We start from the raw sequence: 7,500 nt of genomic DNA, 5'->3' as shown, positions 1-7,500 counted from the left end.
ATCAATAAACCTATAATTGATTCTTCCTGGGTCGATGCCCGAGCGGTTAATGGGGACGGACTGTAAATTCGTTGGCAATATGTCTACGCTGGTTCAAATCCAGCTCGGCCCAATAATTCGCTGATCCGCCATAACATAAAATGCCCATTTTTTTGTATTTTGTTTTCCAGAAAAGCCAAACAAAAAAATTAGGGAAGAATAAAAAAAGTCCAATTTTCTGATATATCCATCCCTACCGCTATTTGTTTTTTATTTGTTCTATTTATTTGTTCCCATAAATTCTGACCTTGATAATGATCTAGATTCATATCAGGATCATTAAGTATAAAGTTTAATGAAAAGAAAGAGTAAAGTAAAGAAAAAAGACTCTTTTTTTTTTTTCATTTTAAAATTGATTATCGATCGATTTGGCAATAACGAAAGGATTACTAGTAACTAGTAATCCGCGTTGCTCTCACTAAAGCGCATACCCGTATGGATATCAATATATCACTCGCGCCTTTGTTTGTTACAACACGGCGATTCGAATCTAAAATTTAAATAGAAAATGGCTTGAATGAAATCATAAGAATATCTATGCTGTACACTTTTCTTTATTGCCCTGGGATTGTAGTTCAATTGGTCAGAGCACCGCCCTGTCAAGGCGGAAGCTGCGGGTTCGAGCCCCGTCAGTCCCGACGGATACAATAAAAAAAAAATACATCAATTGATCCCTCCATTTTCTGTGAAAGGGAATACAAATGAAAGAATTTCATTCCCAAGGATAGCCTTTTTTATTTATTTTTTCCTTTCCATTTTTTGTTGGGGTTTATTTGTAAACTATTTGTAAACGGTGAAAGTGGAAAAGCAGTCAGATGATACATCATCAGATGATTGTACAAGGAAGGCGGTAGATTATCGAAAAGAAAGAGTGGAAAAGAATATATAGAAATAAAGGAAAGGAATTCTTTTGATTGGGCCAGGAATCCAATTTTGTATTCGGTGTGGATAAAAGAGCTTCCTATGTTATACTATTCAATTCTCGACGGTGAATCGATTTGATAGCTTAGATATTGTTATTCATGATATTGATCCGATTCGATGTCATTGAAATGTAAGTCATCGCATTGAATTTACAAGCGACAAATTTATCATCTCTATGGGATTAAATCCCGAGTTATTGCGAAGTAAAAAAAACAATGAAATTATGGAAGTAAATATTCTCGCATTTATTGCTACAGCGCTGTTCATTCTAGTTCCTACCGCCTTTTTACTTATAATATACGTAAAAACTGTCAGTCAAAGTGATTAATTTGAATGAAACTTGACTTTTTATCAAGGATTTAAGAAAAAAAGGATTCCAATTTCACGTCTTAAATAAATTAAATAAAATGAATGGACTAGAATCAGCAGTATCCTATCAAACTCGATAGTATGGTAGAAAAAAAATATGAATCTTTCTACCATACTATCCATATCTATTATTGTAATGTATAAAGATACAAGCTTAATATAGATGAATCTACAATATGTATCTTCATACATGTCGATATCAATTAAATATATGTAATGAAATATATGTAATGTACATAGTATCTCAATTTTATTTCTTCGCTTGATCTATTTTATTTGTGTTGATTTCAATCAATCTGAAATAATTGAAAGGCAAGTCTTACGATTTTCTAATTCTTTCATTTCATGGAACCGATTTTTAATTTAACTTCTTTTCTTTGATCCATGATATGAAATGAGTCAATAAAGCATGGCATAAATAAAATTCCTAAAATAATAAATAAAACAGGGGGTAAGTGTGCAATATGTGACTACACTAAGGCAAGATCTTATTAAATAAAAGAACTACTTTTTTTCTCTTTGAACAGTAACAGTAAAGAGGGAAGGAAATAAAAACAAACAAATACAGAAAAAAAAAAGGGGGGGGGGTTCCTTGTCCCTCATTGTCCATATATAACTCTGGTAAGAGCTGGTTCATCAAAATAGAAAATTTAGGAAGAATTCTTTTTTTTTTTTAATAAATTGCCTATCATCCGTATCCCTTTTACTTTCGAAATACGAACATGGGAATTATTGAAATGTTTGTTTGATTTTGATTGAAAGGGTATTATTCATAGAATACATTACTCCACTAGAATCCAAGAATTTCGAAATGAAGACTAATAAAATAGTTAAAAAGGCTTTGCAAAACGATCTAGAAAACAATTGATACGGTTTGATTCCTCAACCCAATTAGAAGTACCCCTAGAGTCCACTTCTTCCCCATACTACGAGTGAAAGGGAAAATGTAAAGACTACCATTAAAGCAGCCCAAGCAAGACTTACTATATCCATGTGTATTATGTCCCCTAATTTCTATGAATATGAAACAAATAGGAAGGAATTTTTCCATTATTGTTCACTAATAATAGTGGAATTACCGGTGCAGAGTCAAAAGGAAAAGGGAATTCTGACACACCACCGTTGATGAAACACTTCAATAAATCCGCTTATAACAAGTTCTTATATGATTTCTAGTAAAATCGAGAACCATTAAGCACAAGCAAAATACGCAGTAACACTTTTGGAAGTATCAAAAGAATGTTACTCACATGTAGCAATAATAAGACTTCTTCTTTCTTTTGGTGTCCCTTATTAAGTAAAAGCCAATTATCCATCCAATCTAATATTGATTGGATGCCTGAACACTCAGAGACTTTCATCAGTCTGTATACAAAGTATCTTCCAACCCTTCTACAACCATTCATTAGTTAATTAAACACTCCCGTTATCCAATCTAATTCAAGACTCCGATAGTAGCCCCTCTATTAGTAGGGGAGGGGCTACCATATCAAGATTTACTCATTCCCTTCCACTACTCTAGTTTTTCCTTGAATCCTAGACGTAAGGATTTACAACACTTTAGAAAACAAAACCTCCGGAAGTTTATAATCAAGTTTATAATCAAGAAAGTATCAAGAGTCCTTTTCTTACACTTGTTTTTGCCGGAGAAAATTGGTCGAGTTATATCAGCAAAACAGAATATAGGATTTCGCGTTTTTTGTTGATCAGGCGACACCCGGATTTGAACTGGGGAATAAGGGATTTGCAGTCCCCCGCCTTACCGCTCGGCCATGTCGCCAAAAGGCTACAAACAAAAAAATGAGAGTATCCCCTTTTTATTTTTAGATTGGATCCATACCTTCAATTGGTTATAGTATCTCAAGACACACAATATCTAAAAACAAAAACTTTCCCTTTCTTTTTTCTTTTCTATTGAAAAAGAAAATGTGGATTCTCAGTTACAAAAGTAAAAATGCAGGACAAAAAAATTGGAACCATTAACTATTAACTATTGACGGCAAATTTATGGACGATTCTTCTTCACTTGTCTTTCTCTAATGGTATAAGAAAATAAAAATGGATACATAACTAATTAGTATTGATTTTTTTTTTCAATTTTTCAATTCAATAAAAAAACTTTCTTAATTTCAATTATAAATTATATAATTATAAATTATATTATAATAATATAACAGCAATTATGAGTCTATGTAAACCCCCGAACATAAGTTGTTACACAGCTCTAGTTATCTAATGAGGTATTTTATCTATCTAGATATGATGTCCATAGGGAATCAGCAAGAAATTATCGTGTTTCAATTTTTCATTGAATAGATTAAAATTAAAGAAAAAATAGAATTTTTGATAGAGCACGCCATGTGTTGTCTCCACTAGAGAGCTATAATGGAATAAAAAGAAAAGAGGAAAGACATATATAAATAGAAATGCTATATCTGCATATGTTTAATAAATACAAGCCCTCTTTTCGTACGCACTTCAATCATATTCTAAATATTCTACTAAAAAATAAAAAACTAAAAAATGGGTAAAAACATCTCTCTTCTCTGCGAATCATTTTTTGAACAGAACAATGGAATCTATGAAAAAATTAAGTGCTAGAAAAATCAACTCTCTCCCGATATATATTTTATGATTATTTTGTCTTTATCTCAACGAACAGATCAAATCAGGAATTCATTTCATTTTTCTGGTATTCAATCGGATTGGAATATGGAATATCATAATAATGGTAGAAATTGAATTATTATTTTTTTTTTTGATATTCTATACAAAACTCCATAAGGCTAAATGGCATTTATCAATTCTTTTATGTAGCTGTTTGTTATAAATATAAATTAAAATTTGAGTATAATTTTTCTTCTTCCGTTCATACGCATTTCATACATTCCATATATATTATATGGTATATGGAGTTAGATAAAATTTCATGTGATTCAGTAAACAGAATAGAAATTCAATTCCATCATTATTAGATCGATTCATATGATTCGATGAAGAATGAGAAAAGAATGGGATTTTTTTGATAAATGGGAAATTCAAAATGCTCGGGAATGAAAATGGGGAAATGTATACAATACCTGGGTTGAATCAGATACAATTTGAAGGATTTTGTGGGTTCATGGATCGGGGCTTAACAGAAGAACTTGATAAGTTTCCAAAAATTGAAGATACAGATCAAGAAATTGAATTTCAATTATTTGTGGAAACATATCAATTGGTGGAACCGTTGATAAAAGAAAGGGATGCTGTATATGAATCACTCACATATTCTTCTAAATTATATGTATCCGCAGGATTAATTTTGAAAACCAGTAAGGATATGCAAGAACAAACAATTTTTATTGGAAACATTCCTTTAATGAACTCCCTCGGAACTTCTATAGTAAATGGAATATACAGAATTGTGATCAATCAAATATTGCAAAGCCCCGGTATCTATTATCGATCAGAATTGGATCCTAACGGAATTTCGGTCTATACTGGTACCATAATATCAGATTGGGGGGGGAGGTTCGAATTAGAGATTGATAGAAAAGCAAGGATATGGGCTCGTGTAAGTAGGAAACAGAAAATATCTATTCTAGTTCTATCATCAGCTATGGGTTCGAATCTAAGAGAAATTCTAGAGAATGTTTGCTACCCTGAAATTTTCTTGTCTTTCCTGACCGATAAGGAAAAAAAAAAAATTGGGTCAAAAGAAAATGCCATTTTGGAGTTTTATCAACAATTTTCTTGTGTAGGCGGGGATCCGGTATTTTCTGAATCCTTGTGTAAGGAATTACAAAAGAAATTCTTTCAGCAAAGATGTGAATTAGGAAGGATTGGTCGACGAAATATGAACCAGAGACTGAATCTTAATATACCTCAGAACAATACATTTTTGTTACCGCGAGATATATTGGCAGCTGCGGATCATTTGATTGGAATGAAATTTGGAATGGGTACACTTGACGATATGAATCATTTGAAAAATAAGCGTATTCGTTCTGTAGCGGATCTCTTACAAGATCAATTCGGATTGGCTCTGGTTCGTTTAGAAAATGTAGTTAGAGGAACTATATGCGGAGCAATTAGGCATAAATTGATACCGACTCCTCAGAATTTGGTAACTTCGACTCCATTAACAACCACTTATGAATCCTTTTTCGGATTACACCCATTGTCTCAAGTTTTGGATCGAACAAATCCATTGACACAAATAGTTCATGGGAGAAAATTGAGTTATTTGGGCCCCGGAGGATTGACCGGGCGAACTGCTAATTTTCGGATACGAGATATCCATCCTAGTTACTATGGACGCATTTGCCCAATTGACACGTCTGAAGGAATCAATGTTGGACTTATTGGATCCTTAGCAATTCATGCCAGGATTGGTCGTTGGGGGTCTCTAGAAAGTCCATTTTATAAAATATTTGAGAGATCAAAAAAAGCACAGATGCTTTATTTATCCCCAAGTCGAGATGAATATTATATGGTAGCGGCAGGAAATTCTTTGGCCTTGAATCAGGGTATTCAGGAAGAACAGGTTGTTCCGGCTCGATACCGCCAAGAATTCCTGACTATTGCATGGGAACAAGTTCATCTTCGAAGTATTTTTCCTTTTCAATATTTTTCTATGGGAGCTTCCCTCATTCCTTTTATCGAGCATAATGACGCGAATCGGGCTTTAATGAGTTCTAATATGCAACGCCAAGCAGTTCCGCTTTCGCGTTCCGAGAAGTGCATTGTTGGAACTGGGTTGGAACGCCAATTGGCTCTAGATTCAGGGGTTCCCGCTATAGCCGATCAAGAGGGAAAGATCATTTCTACCGATACTGACAAGATTATTTTATCGGGTAATGGGGATACTCTAAGCATTCCATTAGTTATGTATCAACGTTCCAACAAAAATACTTGTATGCATCAAACTCCCCGGGTTCAGCGGGGTAAATGCATTAAAAAGGGACAGATTTTAGCGGATGGTGCCGCTACGGTTGGTGGCGAACTCGCTTTGGGCAAAAACGTATTAGTAGCTTATATGCCATGGGAAGGTTACAATTTTGAGGATGCGGTACTCATTAGCGAGCGTCTAGTATATGAAGATATTTATACTTCTTTTCACATACGAAAATATGAAATTCAGACTCATGTGACAAGCCAAGGTCCTGAAAGAATCACTAACGAAATATCGCACCTAGAAGCCCATTTACTCCGCAATTTAGACAAAAATGGAATTGTGATGCTGGGATCTTGGGTGGAGACGGGCGATATTTTAGTAGGTAAATTAACGCCTCAGGTGGCGAAAGAATCATCATATGCTCCAGAAGATAGATTATTACGGGCCATACTTGGGATTCAGGTATCCACTTCAAAGGAAACTTGTCTAAAATTACCTATAGGTGGGAGGGGTCGAGTCATCGATGTGAGATGGATCCAGAAAAAAGGGGGTTCTAGTTATAATCCGGAAACGATTCGTGTATATATTTCACAGAAACGCGAAATGAAAGTAGGCGATAAAGTAGCCGGAAGACATGGAAATAAGGGTATCATTTCCAAAATTTTACCTAGACAGGATATGCCTTATTTGCAAGACGGAAGACCTGTTGATATGGTCTTCAACCCATTAGGAGTCCCTTCACGAATGAATGTGGGACAGATATTTGAATGCTCGCTTGGGTTAGCAGGGAGTCTACTAGATAGACATTATCGAATAGCACCGTTTGATGAGAGATATGAACAAGAGGCTTCGAGAAAACTAGTGTTTTCCGAATTATATGAAGCCGGTAAGCAAACAGCGAATCCATGGGTATTTGAACCCGAGTATCCAGGAAAAAGCAGACTATTTGATGGAAGAACGGGGGACCCTTTTGAACAACCTGTTATAATAGGAAAACCTTATATCTTGAAATTAATTCATCAAGTTGATGATAAAATACATGGGCGTTCCAGTGGACATTATACACTTGTTACACAACAACCACTTAGAGGAAGGTCCAAGCAAGGAGGACAACGGGTAGGAGAAATGGAGGTTTGGGCTCTAGAGGGATTTGGTGTTGCTCATATTTTACAAGAAATGCTTACTTATAAATCTGATCATATTAGAGCTCGCCAAGAAGTACTTGGTACTATGATCATTGGAGGAACAATACCTAAACCTGAAAATGCTCCAGAATCTTTTCGATTGCT

General features: G+C 34.6%; 1 protein-coding gene and 1 non-coding gene across 2 annotated transcripts in view; one reads left to right on the top strand and one right to left on the bottom strand.

Annotated features, from left to right (window-relative positions):
- Window positions 1-3,040: 3,040 nt before the first annotated feature.
- On the bottom strand, window positions 3,041-3,112 carry TRNAC-GCA (transfer RNA cysteine (anticodon GCA)). The gene has a single exon. It is a non-coding gene; the product is annotated as a tRNA-Cys (tRNA).
- A 2,879-nt stretch (window positions 3,113-5,991) lies between these two features.
- The window catches only part of LOC149506018 (DNA-directed RNA polymerase subunit beta'), a 4,559-nt gene continuing 3,050 nt past the window's right edge, over window positions 5,992-7,500 (top strand). Inside the window, exon 1 of the mRNA XM_089757910.1 lies at window positions 5,992-7,500. This exon is cut by the window's right edge and continues 546 nt beyond it. The gene's annotated coding sequence lies outside the window, so the exon portion shown is untranslated.

The sequence above is a fragment of the Durio zibethinus genome, unplaced genomic scaffold (assembly GCF_047325235.1).
Source record: "Durio zibethinus cultivar Kanyao isolate XHJ-2024 unplaced genomic scaffold, ASM4732523v1 HiC_scaffold_2, whole genome shotgun sequence".
Classification (NCBI taxonomy): domain Eukaryota; kingdom Viridiplantae; phylum Streptophyta; class Magnoliopsida; order Malvales; family Malvaceae; genus Durio; species Durio zibethinus.
This window is presented reverse-complemented; position numbering and strand designations above follow the sequence as displayed.